The sequence below is a fragment of the Ursus arctos genome, unplaced genomic scaffold, assembly GCF_023065955.2.
Source record: "Ursus arctos isolate Adak ecotype North America unplaced genomic scaffold, UrsArc2.0 scaffold_13, whole genome shotgun sequence".
Classification (NCBI taxonomy): Eukaryota; Metazoa; Chordata; class Mammalia; order Carnivora; family Ursidae; genus Ursus; species Ursus arctos.
In genome coordinates, this window is record NW_026622797.1 from 2,315,600 (window position 1) to 2,332,258 (window position 16,659).

Consider the following 16,659-nt stretch of genomic DNA (forward strand, 5'->3'; position numbering starts at 1 on the left):
CTCTTCCCCCTCCGTTGCCCCTCCTCCCTCCTCCTGTTTCCCCTATGCCCTGCCCTGCCTCCTTCCCTACATGCCTTGCCAACTGTCCATCTCGGCATCTGCTTTCCAGGGACATCTGGAAAATCCTGAAGATAAGGACACTGAAAGAGCTGGTCCCACCAGCTATCAGGACATATAGAGCTTCGGTGATGTGAACAGTGGGAAGTTACTGCAAAGACAGAACGACAGGACAGCATGTATGCAGGTGTAAGTGTAAGAAGGTAACGCCTGATAAAACGTCAGTGCAAAATGGTGTGAAAAACGTGGATTAGCCAATACATACCATTGAGGCAAAAAGCTAGTGATTTTGAAAAAGCAAAGTCAGTCCCTTTACCAACATAAATTCCAGTTGATCAAAGACTTAAATGTACCAAAAAAAAAAAAAAGATAACACATAAGGACAAAAGAATTTTTTTATTTTTTTATTTTTTATATTTTATTTGTTTATTTGACAGAGAGAGAGACAGCCAGCGAGAGAGGGAACACCAGCAGGGGGAGTGGGAGAGGAAGAAACAGACTCCCAGCAGAGCAGGGAGCCCGAAGAGGGGCTCAATCCCAGGACCCTGGGATCACGCCCTGAGCCAAAGACAGACGCTTAACGACTGAGCCACCTGGGCGCCCCAGAAAAGAAAATTTTTAGAAATATATTTGGTGTGGTTTTCATAAACACAACAAAAAATATGCCATTACATGTTCTAATAAACTAAATCTTAAAATCCGTGCATGGCCAAATACAGCTTTAAACAAAAGAAGGGCTAGTTTCATTGTCCTGTTTTATTTTTGGTAAGAACAGTTAACATGAGGTCTACCGTCTTTAAAAAGGATAGAAAATAATTCCACCTACATAAAAAAAAGTCTGCATCTGAGTTAAGACAGACTTAAAATAGGTCTGGAGACAGAGGTGGGAGTCAGGGACGGTGATCTCGACCCCGTCTGTCAGTGCTAACGGTGGGCAGGCTCCTTACCAGACCGGGATGAGTCCCGGCTACTTTTCCACCACACTGAGTCTGGATTTGTCTGGGGAGCCAGGGATCCTCCTGCCCATTTCAGAACTGTTCCTTCTGCTTGTGGAGTTGACTCCCGTCCACCAAGTGCCCCCCAGGTTCTGGCTTTGGTGTTGCTCTGTGAGGCCCTCCTCCTGCACACGGACCTGTCCTTCCAGCTGTTCAGAAACACCTGCAGGCCCTGTGTCGTGGGCCATCTCAATGTAGATGCCCGTTAGTTTGTCTGGATCTCCTGCTGAAGGTCCAAGGACGGTGACCGCGCACAGCGTTGTCTCTGGGTCCTTCCGCAGCTCCTGCACCTCGGGCGCCCAGCAAATACATGCCCCCTGCGTGAGCTGAGAGCACTGGGGGAAGGGAGCGGGGCTGGGCTGCACAGCACCCCATCGTTGCAGAGGTCACGTCTGCAAGCAGGACTCCAGGTGAACCAGAACACAACTGTCTGTGGATCAGAGAAAAGAATGGGGCTTCCAGCGATGGTCCCGACTGAGTTCCTTGATGCTGCGACCTGAGCACGACGGATCCGACGGGAATACTGACCATGCACTCGGGACTGAGGATTCAAACCCTAGAAGAGAAACAGGATTTTCTGGTACATTACAATTTTCTCTGAGGCAAGGTTATACTGCAAGTAATTTTATTTTATGTTTTCGGTGCTTGAAAACATCAAAGTTGGCTCAGGACTCAGACCGCTGGTAGCCGAGCGATAAATGAAGAAAGAACTGGTGTGATGAGCCATCCCTCCACAGAGATTCTCGGTGACTCCAAACCGTGACACTTGGTGGGACCAGAAGATGTCCCCGCCGGCCTCAACAGAGAGGTCAGGGATTAGAGCTCTCCTGAAGCCCATTTGCAGGGGAAGCTGGCAGGGTGTGGCCGGGCCTGGGACCCTGCATGCTCTCCCTGGGGGTGGGGGGTCTCTCCCAGCCCCAGGGATGGCCTCGTGCCAGATGAGGGCTCCCTGAACATCCTGCCACACCATGGCTGAATCAGACCAGCGGTGGAAATCTGACTCAAGCTGGTCCCAATCTGCCTCCTTCTGTCCTAAGACTTTGACTTTGGAACTTAGAGAACTGAAGCAGCCTTTGCTTGGGGATAGAATTGAAGGGAAAAATTTAAACATGAGTAGAGCAGTGGCTGAATCAGGTAACCTGTCTCACCGGGACTGGCCCTGGTTATGCCCATCAAAGGGCCCTCAGCTTGACCTCACTGTGGTCTTACCTGCAACTTAGCTGCGATGGGCCAGCTCGGGGAATCGTATCCAACGTGAACACCGTAGGAAACCCACCCACTCTCTAGAAGCTTCTACTGAAACTCATCACCGTCCCGGAGGACATCCCAGGTGGGAGTCCAGCGGGCCATGTTAGTGATCCATCCCAGCCCGCCCGAGCTGCCTGTGCACCGTTCAGTCAGAAGACAGCGCACGTCCTCCCCGACCGGGAGCGGAACGAGTACGCGTGTAGCACAGGACGAGGTGGCCGACCTCATTTTCAGTAAAAGGCAACAGGAGACTCGGGACTAGAGCCCGCCCCCAACACTTGCTCCCTGGCCTCAAAGAGCTCCAGGAACACAAAGGAGTTCATTAGAGATGGAGAGGGGGAGGAAAATGCATCTGGGGGGCCACTTCAATGGTCAAGCCAGGTCAGGCAGCTAGCACTTCAGAAAGTGGGTATTTTCACAGCAGGGTCTGTGGTGAGGGGAGATTCCTGGAAGGGCCCAGACTTGTCTGTTCGAAGGGCACACGGGAGAGGGGGGAGCCTGGCCCTGTGAGTGGGCCTTGTTTTCTGCAGGTGCTCATGCCCAGTAAGTCCCCTGAACAGGGCAGTTGACAAGGCTCGTCCACCACCACGTCTGCGGGGAGGCTGGGCCGGGGCCGCTCCCCCTTGTGGCGGGCCTCCCCTGACCCCGGGCGGCCTCCCCTGACCCCGACGGGTGTCCTCTCACCCTGGTGGGTCTCCTGATATTTCTCTTTGAGGAGACAGACATCTTAGCCCTCAGTGAGAGAAAAGGTTTAACCACGCTCCCGGGAGGAAACAGTTTACCTCCTAGTGAAGACCAAGGGCAGAGCCAGTCCTCCGTGTCCTGAGAAAGAGGAGTTAGGCTCCGTCCAGTCTTTGCTCAGGATCTGAATGTAAGCACGCAGGTGAGGTCACAGTCAAGCAGCAAACAGGCTGGGAGACAGGCTGTATCCTGGGGGCTGCGGTCGGGTTGACCCGTGTGCAGATCCGAGTCGGCAAGGGTTGGCTTTGGACTTCCCTGGGGAAGAGCGGGCAGGCTTCGGATGGGCCCCACAGCCCAGCAAACACACTCAGAGGAGCCTCAGCTGGTCAGCTGGTCAGGAAAGGACTTCCCCTGCATCGAGATGGTTCCAGGGGGCCAGACAGCTCCCGGCTCAGCTGCTCAACCATGAGACAGGGGCAGCTGGACGGCCGGTCTGCCTCAGCACAGGTGTCAAGGGGTCCTCTGTGAGTGCGATGGAGTCATGAGAACGTGTGGACCAGGGTCTCATCTATGTCGCATGGGGGCGGTGGGAGCTCCTCCTGGTGAGTCCTTGCCTGGGGCACAAAAAGAGGCACCGGGCTCCCATCAGAAAAAGTACAGTGTTCCCAGTGAAAAACAGCATGTTTCACGAAGGACAGTGAGGTTGATTCCTTCCTTCCCGAGTCCCAGGTAGATGTGCGGACCCATATACGAAAGTGAAGGGAGGTGGGGAGGTGGGAGAAACAGGTGGGTTGGCAGTCTCTCCGGAGGACATTATCTGTGCGATAAACCCAGCCCTGAATATGCGTGCTCCCTTGTTCCCCTCGTGGCCTCGCAGCTGGAGAGGAATGGGGCGGAAACGGAGACACAAACACACACGCACACACACGTAAGCACACGTACTGCATAGACGCGCACACACACACATCCTAACTTGACTCTTTAGGCGTGGGTCTGAAGAACAAGAGACACGGCATCAGAGACCCCTCGTAATGATGAAGGAGACGTTACGGCTGCTTACTTATTGCAAGAGCGTGCTAAGAAAGACGAACTTCCAGCAAGCGGCCCCAGTCCTCACTTAGGACGCCAGAAGTACCGTAATTTGCAAATGTTTCAACAATAAATTGGCTCCTCCAGACACCAGGCCACTTCAGTAAACGATTTTATAGTGAATCTCACAGAATGTTCGGTCCCTTCTGGGAAGGTTGTAGTCACAAGTCACACATTCTCTTATTTGCTGGAGTCTATGTTCTAAATCCAAAATATTTTACTCACGCCGAGGCCAAACCCAGGCGCACACGCCGGTCAGACCCCAGGACACCCGGCTGCGGACCGTCAGATACCGGGCGAGCCCCAGCTCCTCAGCCCGGCCGCCCTGCCGAGCACCGAGGCTCCTGCAGACGCACAAGCCCAGGGGAGGCTGCAGGGACGTGCACGGACATTTTCAAACCCCGGCCACCTTGACCACAGCAGGGGAAGGCTTTTCTGTGGGTTTCTTTTTAAACTGTAAGTCGCATTTTCTGCCGTAGACCCTGAGGACTAGAGGCTACTCAGCACGGTGGACGGCACGGGGTGAAGAGCTGCTAATCAGGGGTCGAGCATGCAGCTCTCAGAACACACAAGAACCGCATTGTGGAGGCAGTGAGGATGAGCCGCTTGGTGCATGGTGGCTGGGGAGGGCAAGGGAAAGATGCAGACGAGAAACTAGTGTGAAGGCCAGGAGCGTGGGCTTCCCCCTACGTCCTTGCTCCCAACACACTTCACAAAACAGAGCTGGAGCCACGGCCACCGGGGGTGCAGTGAAATACCGTGACATCAACTGGACACACCATGTTTAAAAAGCCAGGATATTAGGGATTACTCGGAGAAAACCTGATTTTGCTTGTAGAACCCATACACACAGCCCGTTTTCCCAAGAAAACTCGGTCCCGCGTCCAGGGGCAGACCCGCTGTCAGGTTCAGAAGGCCAGCTGACCCAGCGGTGCACTGCCCACTCTCGGCGGGCTAAGAACACTCGGGAGACAACTCTGTGCGGAGATTCTTGGGTTCACACCCGCGGGGCATCCTGCCTGGGAACGCGGGGCGCGCGGGGGCGGAAGCCAGGCCCACAAAGGCCGAGCTGCCCCACAGGCGATACACTGTAAGCACAGAACCCTTCCTCACCTGTGAGTCACAATCCCTCCCAGTTCTCAAAACACATCATCAGCCTGATGTTCCCCCCTCGGAGCAAAAGCGCACTCCCCACCCTGTGATGACCTGCAGTCCCGCCGCGCGTACCATCACAGGGCACGAGTGGCCTCTTCACCAAATGGCACAAGGAGGTACGTGGTCCCCTCCCAGCCGGGGGGCAGCAGATCCTTGGGGCCAGAGAACACCCGTCAGTCGTGCCGGCTGCCACTGAAGGCAGGCCCTCACGCGGGTCTCAGGCTGGGAGAGGGGCCTGCCCTCTGTCCACCGCACGTCCCTCTGCGGCCAGTGCGGAGCTGGACTCGGGAAACGGGAGCAGAACACGGGGGAGCCCTCTGCACAGCTGGCTGCCAGGCTGCCTCCGGGGGCCCAACCACACGTCTCGCTTCTTTCCAGCTCAGCACAGACAGTGCAGGCCTCCGGGAGCTGCTGATCCGTGTGGACCAGCTCAAGGCTAAGTGATCACAGAGGTAGCATCGCCACACTTCTGAAGGATGGCCTGCACGGCAGCACTCGGAGCGGGGCGGGGCGGGGGACAGAGTGAGGCTGGAAGCCCCGGAAGCTGTGAGCAGGTGGCAGATACCTGGGGGCCTGTTTGCATTCGCTTCGTAAACCACTGGCTTTTAGAGCAGGTGGGGCCCAAGAACATTCAAGAGAAGCTAAGAGGTGAACAGGTTAATGATTAAATCAGAGGCCTAAACATAAGTTGGAGTTTTGGTTTAATGTTTAGAGTTCTTTGTAACAAAATTTCTTTATATAAGTCTGTTTTCCTTTAAAAACCTTTATTCTTTTTTAAATTAAATGCTTTTTCTAAAAACATGGGAATAGTAAACAGGGACATCAAATGGAGGACACATGCCCCCAACTTCCACGCTTCTGTTGTCCAGGAAGGATTTGGCGTGAGTCTGCCTGGAGACTCACCGTATGTAGGTATGCACACGTATGTGTGTGTGTTTGTACTCACATGTGCCCATATGGGCATGTTTTTTCTCTTTTTTTCTTTTAACTCTTTTAATTTCTTAATTGTTTTATTGAAATATAATTAACACAGTGTTATAGTAGCTTCTGGTGTACGACATAGTGAGTCGACCCTTCTCTACCCTACACAGTGCCTGTCCTCATGCATGTACCCCGAATCCCCGCCCCTCCCCCTCCCCCACAGTCACCAGTGTGTTCTCTGCCATTAAGAGTCTGGGGGTTTTTGGTGTGTTTCTTTTCTCTTTATTTATTGATTTGTTTTGTTTCTTAAATTCCAAGAGATCTTTTTTTTTTAATTAAAATGAGCTTAAGGTGTTTTTGTGCGAAAACCAAGACTTCAGTAGAAGTCTTCATAAAATGTTCTCAGCCACACCAGGCTCTGTCCCAGTCTGCCTTTCCACATCTCGCCGGCAAATCTTTCCCAGAGAGTCAAGTAGTTCCCAGATAAGCAGCCGGGGGGACCTGTAGTTGCAAACAGGTTATGCCGCTTGCTGAAGCGAAGCAGGTGTTGTGAATGATTTCCCAACGCGCTTTGGAGAAGTCAGTCATTCTCCTTGCCACCAAAAGCAAACCAGGAAAATGTCCAGCGTCCTCCAAGGTCTATGAAGGCCTATGCCAGGATAATGACGGCAACTAAGGAGGCACAAAACTAGGTAAAATCGTCACGCGGGGCGTTGTTTAGTCTGGGCAGACGTAATTCAAACTTCCTGGATATCTGTGTGCTGTGGGATCAAAGGCACACAATTATCTCTGGAGATTTACCAAGGTACTTTTATATCCTGCAGCTCTGCCTGTGCAGACAAAATAATGGATTGAGAACTACCCAGAACATTCGGGCATAATCACCACTTTGCCCTCTTCAGGGGATCGTGGGCAAATGTGCGTTTGGCTCTTGGCTGTCCCAGTTACAGGTCCAGCTTTCCTAGCTGCTGCCTGGGCTCAGCGGGACCCTGTGCAATCAGAGGGCCTCGGGCTCTGGTCTGCTGGGCTTGAGAGCTGCGGGGCTGGAACTTTCACTTTCTGTGGGGAGCAGACTGGTCGGGCTCAGCCCCTGCAGAGCTGAGCAGCTGCATGAGTGGTGGGCTCTGTCACCTTCGTGGAGATGTGGGGTGGGGGGCCGATGTGATCACCCTCCCCATCCGTTCTGTCGCGTTACCTGCTTTATTTGGGGGACAGTGTGTACCCCATCTGAACTGGTGTGATTTCTCTATTTGTGGTTTACTGCCTGTTCCCGCCAACAGTACTAAGCCTCCATGGAACGGGGCCCTTGCTGACCATCGGAGCGGTGGTCTCAGCACCCAGAGTCGTCTCTGGTACAGGGCAGGCCCGGCCAAGTAGCTTTCCCTCCGACCGTGCACTTGAAAAACAAAGAGGTGTGTGTGAATACATGGGCACACACGAGTGTGTGCTAAGCCAGGCGCCTCCCTTGCCTCTCAAATACGGGAGAATGGCGTGAGGACTTTCCCCTCTCCGACTCCTTCGTGTTGTGATGCTGGCAGGGCACATGTAGGGCATCCCAAGTGCTCCCCATGGCCTGCCTGTCTCCTTCTCTCTGGGACAAGATGACGGGGTTTGGCCTTTGCAGGCGCGGTGGCTTGGGGAGCTTGGCAGATTCCTGCTGAGATGCAGGCTGCAGTCCAGCCGCTCACGTGGCCCAAGTGGAAATGCTTGCGAGGGGCCTGGGGGCAGGGAAGAGCCAGGATCTCAGCACAGCTCCCGGGCTGATACGCTTTGCGAGCGCTGTGAGAGTAAACATATTTCAGAATATTTCAGGTCTCTCTCTGGGCCCTGATTCCGCTGAGTTTGAGGAGGGGCTCTGCTCTCTGAGAAGTGATGGGAAGGAGCTGAAGGGGCTTCTGCTGGGGGAGGACGGGATCCAGGAGGACCCCCCCCCCCGCCTCCAGAGCACTGTGGCCAGCTCGGTCCTCACGGCCGCCGGCCTCACCCACCAGCCAGCAGGCCAGCTGCCCCCGCGAGGCTCCCGCTGTTTTGAAACACTTGCTAAGAGATTAACAGAATGCTTTCTGAAGCCAGAGTTGAGAGAATATAAATTGCTCTTACTTTAAAAAAGAACAAAAAGCACCAAATACACTTATTTTCCAAGTGTAAGAATTCCAAACGTAAGCAATAATTGGCTCCCTTCCTTACAAATACATTGTTCATCTTTATTAGAAGAAAGTATAGTTAATGAATAGGACAGATTTGACTTTGTGCCATGCTGCTTTTATTAACAAAGGTATCAGGTCTAAATGTCAAGAAAATTGATATTAACTTGCTTATATAAGTAATTTCTTCAAAAGAGCAAATCCCTGATGAGACTTCCTTGGAATTGAGGCTGAGCTTAGCTTCGCCGCAGGACGTTTACGGATGTAGGACGCACCCCTCCGGGAGCTTTTGCCGAGCTCAGGGTCGGCAAAACAGTGGCATCTAGTGGCTGGTAAACCCCCTGCCTGTCACCTCCTGAGTCTCAGGTAAGGTGAGGACTCAAGCAGATCCAGGAGATCATCTCTCTTCCTCAAAGTGATAAGGTGTTGATGTTAATTGTAAGGAATGAAGTGATCATTGGTATTTTGAGCCATTTATATCTAAGTTTCCAGCTGTTCGAGGCTCCCCCTGGCCCGGGGTTCATGGTGCCAGTCATGCATTGCTAACAGTGCTGACACTGGCTGACAAGTCCAAACAGCTTTTGGGTTTCTGGAATTCCCCATTCCCGTCCCCGTCCCAGCCGCGTATCTGCAGGAATGTATAACTTAGTGGACACACACTTCTGAGGCTGGGTCCCTCTAATTATGAAGAAAGCACTGTGGCTTCAACTAAGCTCGCCCTCATCACATGAACGGTTTGGGCATGGTCCTCGCGGACATCTCTTAAGAAATATTTTGGGAGAGTGACATCACTAAGATGGCGACATACCTATGTGTGCCCCTGACTTCGTTCCCTCTCACAAGAATAGCTGACAACTATCAGAGAACAGCACCCTGAGAGGAGCCTGGAGCACGGGCCTGAGGCTGAAGCAGGGCCTACATCTCAGGACCAGGACAGACCGCGTCGACCGCGTCAGCTGGGTAAGAGGAGCCACCACATGGCCACACATTGACCACATTGCTCCTCCCCCAGGCCAGCACAGCCCCACGCGGAGACGTCTCCCCTGAGCCTCTGGTCCATGCAGTGGGAAAAGGGACTGGGGTAACAACTAGCCTCCCCAGCAGTGTGGGTCATTCTGTGGGAGCCCCTAATCTGATTTCATACCATGGGGATTGCAGGGGAATGTGCAAGACTCAACCACTGGGAATTTCGACTGTGAGGGAGAAGGGGGGAGGCGCTTGCCACAACCAGCCCTGGGATCTGAGCAGACCAAGTTCATATTTGCAGTGCCCAAGTAGTCATCCCCACAAGAGGCCTTGTTCATCTGCAAAACCAAGTCGGGGGTACGGTCTGACCAGGGAACTTAGTGGGGTGCAGATCTGCCTGATTGGGATCCTCAAGCAAGGAGCTCTGCCAGCCCTAGAGCCCAGTCTGCCCGTGCCCAGGCAGGGTGCTGAGTCACAGCCCCACTCACTATGGAGAGTGCCTTCCAGCCCCATCTGGCCAGAAGGACTGGCAAGAGCTCCTGGAGGCTGTGCAGCCCCGCTGTGCATGAGCTGAGAAGCGAGCAGGCAGAGCTAATTGCCCCCAGAGCAAAGCCAGTACCAAGCGTGGACACTTCCTTGCTGCACACAAGCAGGGAAATGAATACATGGCCAAGTCCCAGGGTCACTCCCAGCCACTTCCAACCAGAGAGCTTGTTTGGGAAATTGAGAGCAGCTTTTCCCCTTCCCTTCCAGGCGTAGGGGCTGAGACATGGTCCCACCCACTGTGCAGAGTGTCTTCCAGCCCCATATAACCAGAGGGCTTGGTGACAACTCCTGAAAGCTGTGCGACCAGCAGTGCTAGAGTGGAGAGAAGGGCAGGCATAGCTGCAGTTTGCAGGGCAAAGCTAGTGGCCCTGTTCTTCCAGGGAACTTGGGGTGTGGGTTGGCTTCAGTTAAGACAAGAAACAAAGAACTTTATCAGCTTTAGAGCTGCATCCCCTGCAGTTCCTGGCCATCCCTGCACATCTAATTCATAGCCCAGCTCATCACTGAGTACAGCCTTCAGCCTGTAAGCAACCTAAACAAAGCACACGGGAAGTTGCATAGCCCATTCAATAGTCCTACGTACAGTGCCACTTGAACAGAGACCAGTCAGTGATTTCCCCCCATCTGCAGAGCAAAACCAGGAGCCTCAACTGACCTGGGAATTCTAGTGTGATTCAGGTCCCCAACCCATGAGCTATACAGGCTCTGGTCCTGCTGTCCTGCCAAGTCAGGGAAACTAATTCATAGCCCTATCTAGTACTGAATGTAGTACCCAGTCCTGACCATCTAGTAAACCTGAACAGAGAATCCATCCAACTGTGGAGCCCATCCTACAGCCTCGCTTGCGTAGGGAACCAAACCAGCAGTCCTATTCAACTTTTCTCAGCCAATAGCACAACCCCGGTTCCTATTCACAGAGCTGGAAAAGTTGCCTTGCCAAAAATAGACCATAGTATCAGAGCCCATCTCCCCAAGAACATTATCAGCAGACACACCCAGAAACCCAAACAGAGCTGACTGGTGAGGAGCTGTCTCTGCCAAAGCAAACCTGTAACATCTAGAAGAGTTCAATTACTCAGATGCACAGATACCAATGTAATGAATCAAGGATCATGAAAATCAGGTGCGTATGACACCACCAAAGGAAACTAATAAAGCTCCAATAACTGACCCTAAAGAAATGGAGATCTATGAACTGTTGGACAGAGAATTCAGAACAATCCTCTTAAGGAAGTTTAGTGGACTGCAAGAAAACAGACAGACAACTAAACGAAATTAGGAAAACAATGCATGAACAAAACAAGAAGTTCAACAAGGAATAGCAACCATCAAAACAAACAAACAAATGAAATCCTGGAGTCAAAAAAATACAGTAACTGAACTGACGAATTCAGTAGAAGGTTTTAAAAGTAGACTCAACCAAGGAGAATAAAGAATCAATGACCTGGAGGACAGGACATTAGAAATTATTCAGTCAGAGGAGCAAAAAGAAAAAAGAATGAAAGAGTGAAGAAAGAGTATGGGAATTACAGAACACGATGAAAAGAAACAATATTCACATTATGGAAATTCAAGAAGGACAAGAGAAAGAGAAAGGACCAGAAAGCATATTTAAAGTAACAATGGCTGAGAACTTTCCAAACCTAAGGAGAGAAATGGATGTCCAGATCCTTGAGGTCCAAAGGATCCCAAATAAGTTGAAACCAATTAGGGCTAAACTGAGGCACATTGTACTTAAATTATCAACAAAGACCAAAAAAAAAAAAAATTAAGAGCAGCAAAAGAAAAGATAAAAATTACAAAGGAAGCCCCATAAGACTAGAAACAGATTTCTCAATAGAAACTTTTCAGGCCAGGAGAAAATGGAATGACATATACAAAATATTGAAAGAAAATAACTGTCGACCAGGAATTCTATACCTGGTGAATCTGTCCTTCAGAAATGAAGGAGGACTAAAAACTTTACTGAACAAACAAAAGCCCAAAGAGTTCATTATCACCAGACCTGCCTTAAAAGAAATGTTAAAGGGATTCTCTGAATGAAGGAAAAGAATGCTATTAACATCAATAAAAACATAAAAAGATAGTGTAAACCTCACTGGTAATGAGAAATATATAGCCATGGTTAGATTCTGCAATATGATAATAGCAGTGCATAATTCACTTCCAACTCTAGTTTAAAAGTAGTTAAAAAATGAAAATATTAAAAATAACCATAACTACAATAGTCTTAGTTATACAATATAAAAAATATAAATTGCAATAACAATAAGCTAAAATGTGAAGGGGAGGAGAAGTAAAACTATGAAGTCTATGAATTTTATTGGAGTTGAGTTATGATCAGTTTAAAATAAGAGTTATAATTTTAAGATTTTTTATGTCAGCCTCATGATAACCACAGGGGAAAATCCTGTAGTAAATGTACAAAAAGAACACGATAAAGAAGTCAAATCTTCCTGATACCAAAAGACATTAAGACACAAAAAAAGCAGTATGATAAGAAGCAAGGAACAACCGATTTATAAAACAACCAGAAAACAATTAACAAAAGGACAACAGTGAGTTCTTAATTATCAGTAATCACTTTAAACATAAAGGGATTAAATTCTCCAATTAAAGACATAGAATGGCTGGGTGGATTAAAAAAAACAAGATCTAACAATATGCTGTCTAGAAGGGATTCACTTTAGCCTTAAAGACACACATAGACAGAGTGAAGGGATGGAAAATGACGTTTTGAGCCAATGAAACAACAACAACAAAAAAGCAGAGGTAGCTGTATCTATATTGGACAAAACAGACTTTAAACTAAAAATGGTAAAAAAAAAAAAAGACAAAGAAGATTATTAAATGGTGATAAAAGTGTCAATACATCAAAAAGATACAATTGTTATATTGTTATATATAATATTTCTGCACTCAACATTGGAGCACCTAAATATATAAAGCGAAAACTAACAGAACTGAAAGAAGAAATCAGCAGAAATACGACACTAGTGGGGGACTTTAATACCCTATTCTCAACAATGGAGGGATCATACAGACAGAGAATCAATATGGGAACAACAGATTTGAACAACATTATATACCAAATGGCCCTAATAGACATATGCAGAGCATTCTATCCAACAACAGAATACACATTCTTCTCAGGGGCACATGGATCATTTTCTAGGATAAACTATAAGTTAGACCACAAAACAAGTCTGAGCAAATTCTAAATGGTTGAAATAATATCAAGTATCTTCTCTGACCAAAATGTCATGAACCCAGAAATCAATAATGAAAGGAAAACTGAAAATTTATGAACACGTGAAAATTAAACAACACTCACCAGAACAACCAATGGATCAAAGAAGAAATTAAAGGAGAAATAAAAAAGTTTTTTGATACAAACAAAAATGGAAATGCAACATATCAGAACTTGTGGGGTGCAGGAAAACCAGTTCTAAGAGCAAAGTTCATTGCAATAAATGCCTATATTAAGAAGCAAGAAAGATCCCAAATAAGCAACCAATCTTTATGCTTTAAGGTACAAACTGAATACAAAGTTAGAAGAAAGGAAATAGTAAATACTAGAGCAGAAATAAATGAAATAGAGAATGGAAGAACAATAGAAAAGATTAACCAAAGTAAGACTTGGTTCTTTGAAATGATAACATTTACAAACCCTCATCTAACCAAAGAAAAAAGAAAAAGGACCAAAATCACCTAAATTATAAATAGGAAAGGAGATATTACCATGCATACTACAGAAATTCAAAGGATAAGCAACTCTAAGCCCACAAACTGGACAACCTAATAAAAATGGAAAATTTTTTAGAAGTCTATAAATTACTAAGACTGAATAAGGAAGAAATAAAAAAATATGAACAGACAAATTACTAGTAAGGAGATTGACTCCATAATAAAAAATTTCCCAATGAAGAAAAACCCAAGACCAGATGGCTTTATCAGTGAATTTTGCCAAACATTCAAAGAAGAATTAATACCAATTCTTCCCAAGCTCTTCCAAAAAATCAAGGAAGGGGGCCATTCCCAAACTCATTTTATGAGGTCAGCATTATCCTGATACCAAGTCCAAAAAAGGTTGCTGCCAGAAAAACAAACAAACAAAAAAACTACAGGCCAATATCCCTGGTGAATATCAGTGCAAAAATTTTCCACAAAATACAAGCAAAACAAATTCAGCAGCACATTAAAAGGACCATTCACCATGAACAAATAGGATTTACCATTTGGAATGTGAGGACGGATAGTTTGACATGTATAAATCAATCATTGTGATACATCACATTAATGGAATGAAAGAAAAGAATCAATCATTTCAATAGAAGCAGAAGAGGCATTTGACAAAATTCAACATTTATTCTCAATAAAAACTCTTAACAAATTAGGCATAGAAAAAACATATCTCAACATAATAAAGACCATATATCACAAGCCCATAGCTAATACCATGCTCAATGGTGAAAGGTTGAAACTTTTCCTCTAGAATCAGGAAGAAGACAATGGTGTCCACTCACTGCTTCTATTCAACATAGTACTAGAAGTCCTAGCCAGAGCAATCACGCAAGAAAGAGAAATAAAAGTTGTCAGAATTAAAAAGCAAGAAGTAAAATTGTCTCTATTTTTAAAGTACATTATCTTATATATAGAAAATCCTAAAGGTTCAACCAAGAAACTATTAGATCTAATCAATGAATTCAGTGAAGTTGCAGGATACAAAATCAACATATGAAAATAAGTAGCATTTCTATACACCAACAACAAATTTTCAGAAAAGGAAATAATTGAAATTGATCCCACTTACAGTAACATCAAAAACAATAAAATATTCAGGAATAAATTTAAGGAGGTGAAAGATCTGTACTCTGAAAACTACAAGACACTGATGAAAGATATCAAAGAGAACACAAATAAATGGAGAAGTATCCCACGTTCATGGATTGGAAGAATTCATATTGTTTAAATGTCAGTGATACCATAAGCCACCTATAGGTTTAAGTCAATCTCTATCAGGTTTCCAAAGGCATTTTTTACAGAAGCAGGAAAAAAAAAAAAAACCTCTTAAAATTTCATATGGAACCACAAAAGACCCCACAAAGCCAAAGAAATCCTAAGAATAAAGCAGAAAGCATCACACTTCCTGATTTCAAGCGATACTATAAAGCAATATTCATCAAAAGAGTATGGTATTGGCATAAAACAGATGAATAGACCCATGGAACAGAAGTAAGAAATAAACCCAAGCATTATAAAGTTAACTAATCTTTGACAGGGAGTCAAGAATACTCAATGGAGAGAAGACAGTCTTTTTAATAAATGGTGCTGGGATAATTGGATATTCACATGTAAAGGAATGAAACTGGGCCCATATCTTATTTCACGCACAAAATTAACTCAAAATGGATTAAAGACTTAAATATGAGACCTGCCGCCATGAACCTCCTAGAAGAAAACACAGGACTAAAGCTCTGGATGTGATGTCTACAGCACAAACAACAAAATCAAAAGTAAATGAGTGGAATGACATCAAACTAAAAAGCTCTGCACAGCAAAAGAAACCATCAACAAAGTGGAAAGAAAACCTGTGGAAGGGGGAAAATATTTGCAAACCATATATCTGATAAGGGATTAATATGTACTATACATAAAGAATGCATACAACTCAATAGCAAAAAAACAAACAAACAAAAAAGAATTTTAAAATGGGCAAGGACCTGAACAGCCATTTCTCCAAAGAAGATACACCAAAAACTAACAGGTACGTGAAAAAATGCACAATATCTCGAATCATCACAAAAATGTAAATCAAAACCACGATGAGATATCACCTCACACCTGTTAGAATGGCCATCATCAAAAAGACAAGAGATAACAAAAGCTGGCAAGGATGTGGAGAAAAGGATCCCTTGTGCACTGTAGGAATGTAAATTGGTGCAGTCACTGTGGAAAACAGAATCGAGGTTCCTCAAAAAGTTAAAAATAAAACTACAGGGGTGCCTGGGTGGCACAGCGGTTAAGCGCCTGCGTTCGGCTCAGGGCGTGATCCCGGCGTTATGGGATCGAGCCCCACATCAGGCTCCTCCGCTATGAGCCTGCTTCTTCCTCTCCCACTCCCCCTGCTTGTGTTCCCTCTCTCGCTGGCTGTCTCTATCTCTGTCGAATAAATAAATAAAAATCTTAAAATAAATAAATAAATAAATAAATAAATAAATAAATAAATAAAACTACAGTATGATCTAGCAATCTCACTTCTGGGTGTGTATCCAAAGAAAATGAAAACACTGGGATGCCTGGATGGCTCAGATGGTTAAGCGTCTGCCTTCAGCTCAGGTCATAATCCCAGAGTTCTGGGATCGAGTCCCTCATTGGGCTCTTTACTCAGTGGGGAGCCTGTTTCTCCCTCTCCCTCTGCCTGCAGCTCTCCCTGCTTGTGCTCTCTCTCTCTCTCTCTCTGACAAATAAATAAATGGAATCTTTTTTAAAAAATGAAAACGCTAACTCAAAAATATACCTGCACCCCCATGTCCATAGCAGCATTATTTATAATAGCCAAGACATGGAAACAACCTAAGTGCCCATCAGTGAATGAATGGATAGTAAGTTGTAAGTTGTGTATATAGATACAACTACAGGTAACACTGCTGGATGTATGTCTAGGAAATAGAGGGACGTTTTTAAATCCTAAGACTTCATCACAAAAAAATGTGGGTTTTTTTTCTCTTTCCTCTCTTTCCTCTTTATTGTATCTACATGAGAAGGTGGGTGGTAGCTGGACCGGTCGTGGAAATCATTTCACAACAGATGTGAATCAAACCATGCTGCGTACCTCAAGCTGACACAGTGCTATA

At 46.7% G+C, this 16,659-nt stretch overlaps 1 protein-coding gene across 1 annotated transcript in view; it reads left to right on the top strand.

Moving 5' to 3' along the window:
• Positions 1–6,747: 6,747 nt before the first annotated feature.
• The window catches only part of UNC93A (unc-93 homolog A), a 32,594-nt gene continuing 22,682 nt past the window's right edge, over positions 6,748–16,659 (top strand). The window contains exon 1 of the mRNA XM_026505210.4: positions 6,748–6,838. The gene's annotated coding sequence lies outside the window, so the exon portion shown is untranslated. The remainder of the gene's footprint in view (positions 6,839–16,659) is intronic.